At 37.0% G+C, this 15,207-nt stretch overlaps 2 long non-coding RNA genes across 2 annotated transcripts; both read left to right on the plus strand.

Annotated features, from left to right (window-relative positions):
• The first annotated feature begins 3,073 nt into the window (after positions 1-3,073).
• LOC140867744 (uncharacterized) lies at positions 3,074-4,370 on the plus strand. Its single transcript, XR_012145253.1, has 3 exons — positions 3,074-3,213; positions 4,125-4,204; positions 4,279-4,370. It is a non-coding gene; the product is annotated as an uncharacterized lncRNA (long non-coding RNA).
• A 397-nt stretch (positions 4,371-4,767) lies between these two features.
• LOC140867743 (uncharacterized) lies at positions 4,768-6,588 on the plus strand. Its single transcript, XR_012145252.1, has 3 exons — positions 4,768-4,859; positions 4,973-5,121; positions 6,476-6,588. It is a non-coding gene; the product is annotated as an uncharacterized lncRNA (long non-coding RNA).
• The last annotated feature ends 8,619 nt before the right edge of the window (positions 6,589-15,207 follow it).

Consider the following 15,207-nt stretch of genomic DNA (forward strand, 5'->3'; position numbering starts at 1 on the left):
CTTGTTGAACCATGAATTATTAATGGTATGATGTGTATTACTTAAGTAATATTACTGTTTATGTTATTATGTAGGTCATTGGATTTTTGTATCTGCACACGATTGTACTTGCTACGTGCTTTGAGTTTTAACTTGGTATTTGGTCACTTGATATAGTATTATAGTGCACTTTGAATTTGAGTTTATTAAATGAACGTGAGTTTTGTTATGGTTTGAATTTTTTATATTTTATTTTTGAGAATTTAGAAAGACAACAGGATGATTTAAAATAAAGTTTACATAAAAAGACAATAATTGAAAAAATGAATATTTCAAGTGAGGACGGGGATTTAATCCCCGTGGGTTTGGGGATCCTCCCCCATCCTCGTCCCATTATTATCTCTGCAGTGGGGATATGAATTCAGTCCCCATGGGTTCGCGGGCGGGGATTCCCTGATTAGGTAGAAGCGAGGATGGAGACGAAAACTTGTCTCACATCGTCCCATTGTCATTCTTACTAGTCTAGGCGGCCAACTTGTTTTCTTTTTAAATTTTAATTAATTTAATTTAATTTAATTACAAATATTTTAATTAATTTATTATTAATCTTTAATTGATTAATTAAATAACTTCGTATTTATATTTAATCTAATTATGATAGAGAAAATATTTTAAAATTATTTGCACGATTTTTTTAATAAAAATTTCCATGTGGGTCTGCCAGTATGCTAACATTATTTTAGGACAATAAATAAAAAAAACCACTAAATTGAAATCTCCCTCCCAGTGCGGCCTTCATTATTTTGGGTCCATAATAAAAAAAATGATTAAATTGAAATTTCCCTCCCAAATTCCTTGGAGTCGCAACAATGGGAGCTTTCATTTGGAAAGTCGCAAACTCATTCCTTAGCGTTGCATCTTCCATTTGGAAAGTCGCATATGCTGGAAGACTTGTCTTCCCCTCTCTTTACCCACGCTGCTTTTCCCAGTCAAGAGTCCATTTTTTATGATAACTCTATATCACTATTATTTTCTTAATTCGTGTTTGTATTAACTGTTTTTGAATTGATTTAAGTAATTATCATGATACGATCATGTATGCACGTGATCAAGATTTGAAGAAGACATGAGATCCACTAGCATTGCCCGAGGGATCAATAACAAGGGGACGGAGCAAGAGGTTTAAGGAAGTACCTCATGGACTCGTGATAAACTATTATGAAGCGCCTACGAGTATGTTTTCAAAACTGGAAGGCTTTGGGGAGCATGAAAATCAAGTTGGAGATCATTATAACGTGATTCAAGTGCTATAAAATCAAGAAGACATCCGCGGAGGTGCCTCTGCACAAGTTTGTAGTGCCCCCGCTCCACCAATATATGAAACCAGAGGCCCACCCACGCCCAAGAATGGCGCACCTGCGCTAGTCTGTGCGAGACATGGGTTCCTGGATAGAATTCACAGTGCTAAAGCACAAAATTTTTGTGCCCCGCGCCACCACATGCATATTTATTTTATTTTCTATTTTAGAGTCCTATTGGACTGAGAAACTTTTGATTGTTATCTTTTAAGTTTTATATACATGTAAAAACAAAAATTATTCAATTTAATTGAGATTGATTATTGATGTTTCCAAAATTCTCTCTAGAATTTTATTGAATAAAATCAAACTTATCAAAGTTTAACACTTTGTTGAGTTTGTCGATTGTTCTTCATCGTAGATTGTCAAAGACAAGTTCTTTGAAGGTTTTTTTGAATCACAATTGTTCTTCGTGAATCTTTGTTACTAGTTCTTGTGAACTAGTTGTGAATTTTCACAAACTTGTTTGTTTCAAAGATCGGGACAACTTCTTTGAATCTTTTTGTTATTGAATTGAGGGTACGATTCTCATCTATAATCGTATTTTATATTCATTCCACACTACAACAAAAAAGGTGAAAGACAACACGTAAGAGACAACGCTTTTTACAAAAAGCGTTGTCTATGAGCGTTTTTTTAATTATATACGACAACGCTTTTTGAAAAGTGTTGTCTTTGAGCGTTTTTTTATTATATACGACAACACTTTGTAAAAAGCGTTGTCTATGACCGTCTTTTTTACAATATACAACAACGCTTTTATTAAAAAGCTTTGTGTATTTATAATTTATTATTATTAAAAATATATTAATATTATCCTATACCACAACCCTAGCCCATTTTCCCGTAACATCTAATTCCACCGAAATCCTCCTCCTGTGCCTCCGCCGTCTCCATTGTCGCTTCTTCATGAAATCGTCTCCCTTTTTCTCTACATCTTCGTCTCCCCCAACAACCTCAACGAATCTCGTCCCCCTCAGTGCTGCGACGACATTTCCATTGCTTTTTCCTCCAGCTCCGCCGAATGCCTCTGTTATTTCCTCCTCCGACCTGGAATGCTTGGATTTCTGCTCAAATCCTCGAAGCTCATGGCTCTAACTTCTATATGTCCAGCAAAGCATCACGATTCCGAGGCTAATTTTTGCTGTAGAATTTTCGATTTTAGTTTTGCGTTAAATTCCTCATTTCTTGTTTATTTCGTACTTCTGGGCTCTTTTATTCTGCAGAAACGGTTGTCTTGCCTCCTCTTCAGGCAACAACATGTCGTTAAAATTGAGATGTGGGTGGCGGTGTCAGAGAATTAGTGATGAACTTCGGAGGATTCAAGGAGGAATGCAGTTGTGAGAGGATGAGTGATGTGCTATGCATTCTATGGCCAGTTGTACTGTTGCGGCTAAACTTTGTTACCGTGGATTTGTGACTTTTCAATTTACTTGTTTTGTTAAATTGTGAATTTATTTTAGCTAACCAAGGCCTTTGGATTTAATTTTTTGAGTAATTTGAGTTAGTGCTGCTATAATTGAATCTGACATTTACGCAAACGTGTAATAATATATATTAGCTTGATAATTTCTTGAATTTGAGTTAGTGCAGCAACATTAATATGTTACATTTGGTAGGGAAGGATCATATTGAAAAATTAAGCTAAAACTCTATGATATTAATAATATAATATTGAGAATTAATTAATAGTTCTTCAATTGCTAAAACTCCATTGCTGCTTAATTGTTAGCTGATCGAAAGTTTGATAAGTGGGGTAGATTTGTTGGAAGGCGAAGCTGAGGCGTCACTTGATTTCTTGTTAGATGGTGCTGATGAGGCTTTGATTAGTGCGTTTCTGGTCCTGTTGAGAGCTAAAGGAGAAACTTATGAAGAAGTAAGTGCTTCCTGTTGTTCGAAGAATATGCGTTTGTTTCTGTTAATGTTTCCAAGCAGGGGTGGATGTAGCGCATGCGATCTTTATTTGATCAATGCTTGTTTCTGTTCGATAGTATTTCCAAGTAGTCGGTGGAGGGGCTAAAACGCCGATCATTTGGAATTTCACGATTTCACAGCTGTCGCCTGTCGTGGCCGCTTGGAAACGTTTCTGTTTCTTTTTCAACTTTTTCCTAATATTTTTTCAATTAAAATATAATTATTTCCATTTTTATTATAAAAAATATCCAGCGACCATAAGTGTGACCGTTCCATGAAATGCCAATGGAACACTACTTGCCCTGCTTCCTCCGGTACTTCCTCACCATAAAGTGTGATTATGAAAAGAGTTGTGTTATTAATTATTTTGGGGCACTTATGTCTTTCCTTATCCAGTTCGAGTATTAAGCTTCTAAAGCTTATTGGAAATCACTAGCACTAGTAGATTATGCATACATTTTTTTCTGTCATAGAAACTTTTACATGGGCTGTGACAATTGAATGCCTCAAATATCGATGAGAACCATGGCATTTGATTCGAAAGAAGCCCAGAGCTTGCTTATTTATGAATAATTGCCCTTGGATTTTAAAAATATGACAATACCAGTGTAGAAAGTTACGATTTTTGTATACCATTGTTAAATATATTATTCTGAATTCAGGAGAAACTTTTTATTATGATTACAACTTCGCAGTGATAAGAAGGCAATTATTGGATAGTTATAGCAATGGAAAGTGGAAACGATCTTCTCTTTTGTCATGTTGAAGTAATTACTAACTGAATATAACAGGTGGTTGGATTGGCAAGGGCGATGGTTAAACACTGCAAGAAAGCGGAAGGACTAAATGATGCTATTGATATTGTTGGTACAGGTGGTGATGGTGCAAATACAATGAACATCTCAACAGGAGCTTCAATTCTTGCTGCAGCTTGTGGAGCAAAAGTTGCAAAGGTGGATGTTAAATCCCACGGATGTATTTGATTAGTTTTGATTCTTATGGCAAACTGATCCTCATATTATGGTAGAATCACAACAAGGTAATCGCTCCAGTTCTTCTGCCTGTGGCAGTGCCGATGTTCTTGAATCATTAGGGGTTGCAATTGACTTGGAGCCAGAGGTCAGTTCAGTTGTAATGTTGTAATTTTTTTCTCCATTACATGTGGTCTTAAATGCTGCTTTTCATAGTAAGTTCTATGATCAAAGAAATATTTGTAGCGATGGTATCAAACTTCTTAATATAATTGAAGATTGTGTCGAATGGGAGCTGATGATACACACAAGCAGTTATTATTGGGAAAATATTTTTGATAATGACATGTAAATTGAAAAATATTTACGATACTTTCACTCCTCAGCATTCGATGAACATGAAAAGCTTATGATTTTTCTAGCATCCAAGATCACAAATTAATGGAAGCGGAGTTGAATAATTTGATGATGGGTCTTGATTCTTGAATTAAGTCATTTGACCGTTAAATCACTCATAATTTTCTCTTTTCATTTTCTTTCATCAACGACTTGCCCAAGAACTGATGATTCTCTCTTACATGAAGAGTAAAAGTAGATTTAAGCATGTGTTAGGAGTTGCAATTAAATGAATTCTACGGTGAGAATGTTTGTTGTTTTTTTCTTGAATTATTTCCATTGTGTTTACCAAGTAATTATGTGTAATTTAGGTTTTCTTGGTTTTTCATTCATAATTTATGACTTATGATGCAGAGTTTTTGTTGTATTAAACAAGTAGATGGTGGCCTACTTAATCTGGTGTGGTGACTTCAGAGGTTGGCAGATTTGTTATCCTTCTCTTGCGATCTCAGTCTCGAAAAACGATTGGGTTCACAGCTTCGTGATCCTTCTCAATTGAGGAAGTAACTTGACTTCTATTTCTTCTTCTTGCTTTTTTTTTAAAAAAATATATAAATATATCTATTCTGGCTTTCAGAGACCAGTCAGAATTGTTAATTAAATTTTACTATATCTGATTGAAAAATAGAATGGCAAACATACACGAAAATTTACTTCCTGATATTTCTACTCTGTGTTTGTAGCTTTGATGGTTAACACTTATGTTTTATTAAACTTCATTCAGATTAGAAAAGCACAGATATAGCTAATTATTATGGCAAATTCTCTCTTGTTTAACTAAGAGAAACAAATAATTTTTATTTGACAGCCCTAAATCTTACGCTTAGTTTCTTATTGTGTTTATCTAGTTTAGATGGTAAATGCTTAATGTCTGCACAAACTGCTGCTTTCCAAGCATAGTGACATTTAGTAATCAATTTTTTTTTTATTTATTATGTTGTAAGATTGAATGTTTGGATATTTCTTGGTGTTTATTTGTCAAATCTGGTTGTAGAGGTTGATTCACGAGTCTTCCCATTTTGTTTGTATCTTCCCAGTAGGCTTAAGTTGTAATCTGTATTTTCTTTTCCTTGTACGTATGTACATGAATGCAAACTAAATATATGTCCAGAATTTGATTACTCAGAGTAATGTATTATATTGGTTAATGGTTTTTTGCATCTTTGTGGCATCCTAAATGCATTGCGCTTTGTTGGTTTAGAGTTTATCTTTAAGTTGGAGTGTTCTTTTGTGCAAATGGACATTTATTATTATCCAAAAATTGAGTTTGCAAATGGCCGCTGCTACATCCAAATCAAAAATATTTTTGTTCTGCACCAGGACATTTTTTTAATGTCAAACTCGATGAAAGAAGAAAATAATTATGATGTATTGTCCTTTTGGTGGTTTCCCAATTAATGTTTATCGGTGTTTGAGTTGGGGATCCGTGTTTATCTATATATGGTTTGAAGCATTTAATCCAAGAATCAAAGCTATCAGATCAGTCCAAGCTCAGATCCTATGCAGTTTGATGAAGATGAACAAGAAGAGGTGGATATCGTTTCAACTGAAGCCAAAGAAGAGGTTGCTCCAGCTGAAATTAAGGTATGTTTTGTACAAATATTCTTGAGGAACAGCTATTTAGGACTGGAGTTTCATGTCATCTAGTGTTTCTACCAGATGCAGAATTCAAAATTCAAGAAGATATCTGACAATAGAGGCACTAGCAGTCAAGAAAATGAAAGGTATCTTATCTATCTCTTGAATGTACTACTAAAAAGTGTCTCTTTTTATCGATCAGCAATCGGTTCCCACCATATTATTTGATAGACCTTTGAGTTATCTTCACAACACATTTTATGTTTTGTGCTTGTAAAGCTCCAAGGTTCTGTTGGAGAATCGGGTAAAGCTCCAAGGTTCTGTTGATATGAGATTGTTGCGGCTTTTATGAAAGCTCGGGAATATGTGTTGAAGGGAAGTCTCAAAGTTTTTTGAGATTAATGCATTTTTTTCTAGTATTCATTGATTTAGAATTCGATTATTTTTTATATTTGAATGATTTATAATATTGGACGATTGTATATTAAATTATATTTTACAAATTTTTTAATTTTGAGTGATTTATAATATTGAAAATTTGTGAATTATATATTTTTTTTGTTTTTTTTCGAAAAAAGACAACGCTTTTTCCGCGTTGTCTATGTAGCTGAAAAAGCGTTGTTAAAGCCAGTGTTGTAAAAAAATCCGCTCAACGACAACGCTTTTTTCACGTTGTCGTTTTGAGCAAAGACAACGCATAAAAAGCGTTGTCGTTGCTAAAAAAGACAACGCGAAAAAAGCGTTGTCTTTTTCAAATATCACAACGTTTTTTATGCGTTGTCTTTGCTCAAAATGACAACGCTTTTTCCGCGTTGTCTTTGACCGCGGTCTTTCACAACACTGGCTACGACAACGCTTTTTTCTGACAATAACAACGCGAAAAAAGCGTTGTCGTTTGCCATTTTTCTTGTAGTGCCATTAAGGATTAGTATCAGATCCCCTGGTGGTTTATTCTATGTATTGTTTCTCCTTAGCATTAACGTGAGAATCGACTCCAGGACTTGATTGATATTCTGATTTAGATTTTTTTTAAAATTAGATTGATTAACGAACGATCATATGTTGCTTGTATTATGTGGTTTGCATTCACACAAGAATCGAATCCAGGACTCGATATTCTGATTTAGAGTTTTTTAAAAAGGGATATGTTTCTTGTAATATGTGGTTAGCATCCACACAAGAATCGACTCCATGACTCGATATTGTAATTTAGAGCAAAACAAAATGATTGACTCTGCCACACTCGATAAAAATTTCTTAGAGGAGAGATGATGTGTTATCTATTTTGTTTTATGTTGCATATGAAAGGGCTGGTATAATAGGATTTTACGCATGCTCTGTATTTTTCTCTTGGTTCTAAACATGCAGAAATTTTGTTTAGTCTAAATCAAAATAGATATTTCTTCCAATTTCTTTATTAGCTCCACGATCATCATGTTATTTTTCATTTTAATCCATAACTACATGAGTAAATGTGACTAATATTTTTCATCAACGTGTAGACCATTTCATTTGTTGGAAGATATATAACATCGAGCTTTCTATTCAAAATATAAAAAACATCCAAAACAACTTAATGTTTTGGGAATCCAACACATTAATAACTGTTAATGTTTTAGCGGAAACTATTTGTTTGATCGGTTTCATTTTTATCCTCAACTTGATGTTTTAGGGTCCAGATATCCATAAAGCATACTTCATGCTCTGTCAACGAGGACCTTGCGCATTTACTGCTAGCTCAGTCCAACTCATACGAGACGGTTCTCGAGTTCAAAATCTCTACACTTCATCGTCTTCCCATTTACATGAGAGTATCTGTGATAACAATTTTGAGGGATTTTTGGCTAAATTCTTGGCTGAGGTTTTATAGATTTAACTTTTTACTTTTATTTATGTTTAATCCAGTATGTTTTCAAATGGTAACCTCTTTTGTTGTTTTCTTTATAGTTAGTTTGATACTAGAACTTTCATTTTTTAACTTAGATATCAACATCTTTTAAATTTGATTTTTTTAAAATTTTAATTCCTAAAATAGCTAATTTGAATATTTAAGTTTCCTTGTGCCTATTTATTCGCTATTTACTTGATAAATTTCATACTTTTATGTGAAGGCTGATAGACTTGGAGAGTTCGGGGATTTGGATCAATCATTGACATCAACATTGGTTGCTATCAATTTTTCATTGCTTGGATGGGAGGACTTTATTAAACATTTAATTCAAATCGTCAAGTAATATACACACACACATGCACACAACTAATAGCATAGTATATACTTGCCAATCTGTTTTATGTGGCATCCCTCTAATAGTCCATTTTGTTCATTATGCAGTATGCTGACGACCTTCAGAATTTTACGAAACTTCGTGATGTGACAGATTTTCCAGATGCTATAAACTTAATTTTCAAAAATCTTAGCATACTAAATTCCTACTCATCACGACTTGCAATTGATCATGTTATTCTCAGAAACGTTCTTTGAATTATCGTCTTGTTGACTTACTTGTATGCATTGACCAACTAAGTTTCAAAATATAGCAAGGCGAAGAAATTGCCTCTTTATTGGATGCATTATAGTTGTAGGGCATTGGGTGTTTTTTTTGTTTTGTATTGATTCTACGCCATTATAAGTTGACGGGAAGAAGCTTTGACACAAACTATTAGATTGACAAATGGCAATGCAAATGATTCTATCATATGCCTTTGGAAAGATCGTGTCAAGAAACCCATACGATTTCATAAATCTTTCTCATCAATATTTAAATATTACTCATATCTCTCGGATCAACTAAATATTGTTAGTATATTCATGAGAATGAGATAGTGAAATTATTTTATAGGGTTCCTCTTTTTATATTTTACCTGACATTTTTCTTTCTGTCGTTCTAGCCAAGTTGGTGTTCATATAGGAATGAAATTTTTCCCCAAGTGTTTAGGGACCCGCAAGAAAATCCAAAACAGGATGGGTTAGAGGAGCTTTTTCGGGTATGGGTTTGGGTTTAGGGATTTTAAAAATCCCAAAGCATATTGGGGCGGGTATGGGGATGTTATCTTCATCCCCATAACCGCTCAAATATGTTGAATTCAGTATATTTTCAAATGGTAACCTCTTTTGTTCTTTTCTTTATAGTTAGTTTGGTACTAGAACTTTCATTTTTTTAACTTAGATATCAACATCTTTTAAATTTGAATTTTTAAAAAAATTTAATTCCTAAATAGCTAATTTGAATATTTCAGTTTCCTTGTGCATATTTATTGGTTATTTACTTGATAACATTCACAGATTTACGTGAAAGCTGATAGACTTGGAGAGATCTGGGATTTTGATCAATAATTGACATCAATATTGGTTGTTATCAATGTTTCATTGTTTGAATGAGAGGAATTTATTAAATATTTAATGCAAATTGTCGGGTAATATATACACACGTTCATAAAACTAATAATATATGTATATATATACTTGTCAATCTGTTTTATGTGTCATCCATCTAATAGTCCATTTTGTTGATTGTGCAGTATGCTAACGACCTTCAGAATTTTACGAAACTTCATGATGTTACAAACTTTCAAGATGCTATAAACTTTATTTACAAAAATATTAACATACTGAATTCCTACTCATTACGACTTGTAATTGATCATGTTATTCTTAGAAACTGTAGTAACCCAGATTCTATTTTAAGATAATAATATGATAAACATGATTAAGGATTAGTAATGTCGGAGTGTCATTGGACTTCGGAGGAGAATTTTGGCTTTTGACTTTGGGCCGGATCGGAAGCTCCGAACCCAGATCGAAAGTTCCGATCCCCGCCACTTCGGAAGCTCATCGGAAGCACAGAGATCGGAAGCTCCGATCCTGGAACGAAAGTTCCGATCTCCGGCTACCAGCTTTGTCCGATGACTCAGCCGCGAGTTTTGACAAGTGTTGATCGGGGGTGAGATCGGAAGCTCCGATCGTCAGATCGGAAGTTTCGATCTTGGCGTGTCCTGCATGCACGCAATGAGCTGGATCGGAAGCTCCGATCCTGAAATCAAAAGTTCCGATCCTGGTCGGGAATTTTGCCTATAAATAGGGCTTCGCAGATTCATTTCTGAATTACGAATTCCCGAGTTTCTTTTTTCAGTTTTATAGTGTGAGTTATACACTTGAGGGCCCTATCGGTTATAATAGAGGTTCTGGAATAACCAAGGTGTGGTTATAGTCATCCGGGACTAGCGACTCTAAAGGGCTAACTACGGACGAAGGTATGGTCCGGGAATCTATTTAAGTTTTGGGAGTACTTATTAGCTTAGTTAAGGCTTATAGAATTTATGTAGTGATACGGTGAACTTTTGAATATAGGCTTGGAACCTAGGATCCTACTTTACTTGAACTAGCCTAGAGGTACGTACACATTGACTGAGATTGCCAGCGAGTATACATGTTTATATGTTGCATTTATTTTTGGCATTATTATATGACATGATATATGATTTACCGCTTTCTATATTCATATGCCATGTGCATATACACGTTGAGCCTATACCTTGTTATACCTGACTATAGAGCCGCTTAGCTCTATACTCGATAGTCTGTCACTGAGAGTACCGCGACGGCGGGGGCATTTATGTCTGTCTACTCTGGTGTACTAGACGAGTGTGGTTGCACCCAGAGGTTGATCCGTGCGGTGGCAGCACTCATGTGGCGCCGGTACTGAGCATGATTTTCGGATGACCCGTTACCAGTCATCATGTTGCATGCATCATATATTTACGTGTACTCATGTCTATGTACTGGGCGTTAGCGCTCACGTCCTAGTTGTTATCTTGGACACCCTATTTCATGGGGCAGGTCGCAGAATGGATGGAGCTGGTAGTTCAAGGCAGGACTAGGGAGCAGAAGCCTTGAAGATTTTATTATACAGCAGGATTTGTTATAGCTGTATAATGTTTACTGTTTAAATTTTCGATATGGTTGTATCACTACAGATTTAAGCCTGGATTATATTACTAAGCTGATATGTAAATTATGGTTTTATTTCCGCATGTTTTACTCTGTTAAGTTATTTTGCTGTATTAAGTTTAATGCATGCTATTAGTTGCCAGTTAGTAGGTGATACCATGCAGGGTCACTACATTTTTGGTATCAGTGCATGCTTAGATTTTGGGATTAGTACTTGGGATTTAGTTTAGTCTTGAGTAATTATTGCGCATTTGGGATTTTAATGTGCAATTCTTTTCAGGATATGGCTGACGAGAGTCACGGTAGTGTTGGCCAGGGAGGTGGTCATCATCATCGTCATCACCGTCATCATGATGATCAACATCGTCATCATGAGGGTAGACGTCGCTACTCTACCAATAAGTTCATGCAAGTAGGACCGAAACCCTTGGTGGGAGGCGAGAATCCTGAACAGGCGAGGAGTTGGATGTCTAAACTCGAGAGTACTTTTCGTGCTTTCGATTGTACTGAGGATCAGAAACTGGAAGTTCTAGAATTTGTTCTAGAGGATCGAGCACATTTTTGATGGGATGCCAAGGCTGCTCAGGCACGTACTGAGAGAGGACAGGTGACTTGGGGGGATTTATGTCGGGAGTTTCAGAAATTGTATTTTCCTCCGGCTGTTCGCCAAGCACGATCGATGGAGTTGCTTACTCTGAGGCAAGGATCAATGACTATTGATCAATATCAGCAACGATTTCTTGATCTGCTACCTTTCAGTCCCCATATTAATGAGAGTGATGCGTCGAAATATGATATCTTTCTACAAGGTTTGAACCAAGATATCTACTCTCAGGTTGTCGTCTGTGATGACCCGGTATCTTTTGAGACTTTGGTGAACCGTTGCCGTCTTGTGGAGACCAGCAACAGGTGAGCACAGTTGATGATGCCAGCACAGCCTAGTGGATCTTTTGAGCCTCGAGCTCAATCTGTTGTGCAATCTGGACCTACGTCTTCTTCTACTCCTACTACTTCATCTGGATCTCGTGGTTCACGAGGGATGTTCCGTTTTGGGAAGAAGAAGAAGAAGGAGGAGTTTTGTAGCCATTGTAGAGGGAAGCATCCTGCAGCTTCATGTCGGAGAGCTACTGGTGCTTGTTATATTTGCGGTCAGCAGGGACATCTGCGGAGAGATTGTCCTCAGCGCATGGGTTCTGCTAGTGGATCGGGATCACAGGTTGGATCTCAGGCTTCTATTGTTCCACGTCAGCAGCCAGCACCACGGAGTTCTTCTGGTTATCGTCCCTAGACTCAAGGGCAGGTGTTTGCTCTGTCTCAGGAGCAGGCTACTGAGGGAAGCGATCGCATGTTGGCAGGTACCTTTCTGTTATGTGGTATTCCTGCACTTGTATTAATTGATACTGGAGCATCGCATTCCTTTATTTCTAGTCGCTTTGTTAAGAGACATAGATTACCTTATGTATCATTAGATATGGATTTAGTTGTATCTACTCCGTTGGAGAGAGAGATAGTAACTAAGCATCTAGTGATGGGTTGCCTTCTGGAGTTTGAGAGTAATGTGTTAATAGCTAATTTGATGATATTAGCGATGGCAGATTTTGACTGTATCTTGGGAATAGATATGTTGACTTTGTATCATGCTACTGTGGATTGTTATCAGCGTCTGGTACAGTTTCATCCGGTTGAGGGTGATAGCTGGTATTTTTATGGTGAGGGTGCGCGACCTCCGATGCCACTTGTTTCGGCTCTGAAGGCATGTCATGTCTTGGAGTCAGGTGGGGAGGGCTACCTCATCTATGCAGTTGATATGTTCATCAGTAGTACGGGTATTGATCAATTACCAGTTTTCAGTGAGTTTTCTGATGTATTCCCTGATGAGATTCCTGATTTTCCTCCGGTGCGAGAGGTTGAATTTGGTATTGATTTAGTACCAGGAACTACGTCTATATCCCGAGCACCTTATCATTTAGCACCATCAGAGATGAGGGAATTGAAACAGCAGTTACAGGATCTGCTTGATAAGGGATATATTCGTCCGAGTTTTTCTCCGTGGGGAGCACCTGTTTTGTTTGTCAAGAAGAAAGATGGATCGATGCGATTGTGTATTGATTACAGGCAGTTGAATCGTGTCACCATCAAGAATAAGTATCCTTTGCCGTGGATTGATGATCTGTTCGATCAACTACAGGGTACTTCTGTTTACTCGAAGATAGATCTGAGATCTGGATACCATCAGATGCGGGTACGAGACTCAGATATATTTACGACTGCTTTCAGGACCAGATACGGGCATTATGAATTTTTGGTGATGCCATTCGGTTTGACGAATGCACCGGCAGTCTTTATGAATCTGATGAATCAGATATTTCGAGAGTATCTGGATAGATTTGTCATCGTCTTCATTGATGATATTTTTGTCTATTCTCATGACAAGGATGAGCATGCACAGCATCTAAGGATTGTTTTACAGACGTTACGAGATAAGCAGCTGTATGCGAAATTGAGCAAGTGTGAATTTTGGCTTGATCGGATAGTGTTTCTCGGTCATGTGATTTTTAATGAAGGGATATCTGTTGATACTAGTAAGATAGAGGCAGTGCTGAACTGGTCTCGTCCGATGACGGTTGCTGAGATTCGTAGTTTCTTGGGTCTAGCTGGATATTACCGTCGGTTCATCGAGAATTTTTCACAGTTAGCCAGGCCTTTGACTCAGCTTACTCGGAAAGATGTTTCCTTCATATGGTCCTCGTATTGTGAGGAGTCATTTCACGAGCTGCGTAGACGTCTTACTATTGCACCTGTGCTAGCTCTACCTTCTGGATCAGGAGGTTATGTTGTTTATACTGATGCCTCTGGTCAGGGGTTATGATGTGTTCTGACACAGCATGGACATGTTATTGCCTATGCTTCTCGACAGTTGAAGACGCATGAGACTAACTATCCAGTGCATGATCTCGAGTTAGCTGCATTGTATTTGCACTCAAGATTTGGAGGCATTATCTTTATGGCGAGAAATTTGAGATATTCACGGATCACAAGAGTTTGAAGTATTTATTCACTCAGGCGGAGTTGAATATGCGACAGAGACGCTGGATGGATCTTCTGAAGGATTATGATTGTGAAATCAAATATCATCCAGGTTCTGTTAATCTTACTGTTGATGCCTTAAGTCGGCAGGTGAGACTTTCTGCACTTCAGACTAGTGAAGTATCTCATATGATTCAAGAGTGCTATTCATTGAGTTTTACGCTCAAGCACAAGAAAGGGAGAAATGGGATTCGATTATATACTATTCTATCTGAGCCATCATTGTATTCTCGGATCAGAGATGCTTAGATATCTGATGTTAAGACTCAGCGTTTGGCACGTCTAGCCAATGGAGTTAATACATCTGGATTCCATTTTCAAGCAGATGGTTTATTGTGCTTATCTAATCGAGTGGTTGTACCTAATGTTGCGGAGCTCAGAAATGATATTCTATCTCAAGCTCACAGAAGTCGATTATTAGTTCATCCTGGTAGCATGAAAATGTATAAGGACTTGCGAACTAGATTCTGGTGGAAAGGAATGAAGAGGAGTGTGTATCAATTTGTTTTGAGATGTTTGGTTTGTCAACAGGTCAAGGCTGAACATCGATGACCAGGTGGATTACTGCAGAATCTTGAGATTCCCGAATGGAAGTGGGAGCACGTGATTATGGACTTTGTTACCCACTTGCCTATGACATCACGTCAGTATGATGCTATCTGGGTCGTTGTTGGCCGTTTGACGAAATCAGCACACTTTATTCCTTATAACCGGGAGTATTCTTATGATTGCATGGCACGCTTATATGTCCAAGAGATAGTGCGATTACATGGGATTCCAGTGAGCATAGTCAGTGATAGAGACCCGTGATCCTCACGTTTTTGGGGTAATTTTCAGGAGGCGTTGGGTACCACTCTAAGTTTGAGCACTGCATATCATCCGGAGACTGACGGGCAGTCAGAACGGACGATTCGTACATTGGAGGATATGCTACATTCTACTGTTATGGATTTTGGCTTATCTTGGCAGGATCAAT

Source organism: Henckelia pumila, chromosome 4, assembly GCF_033568475.1.
Source record: "Henckelia pumila isolate YLH828 chromosome 4, ASM3356847v2, whole genome shotgun sequence".
NCBI classification, from domain to species: domain Eukaryota; kingdom Viridiplantae; phylum Streptophyta; class Magnoliopsida; order Lamiales; family Gesneriaceae; genus Henckelia; species Henckelia pumila.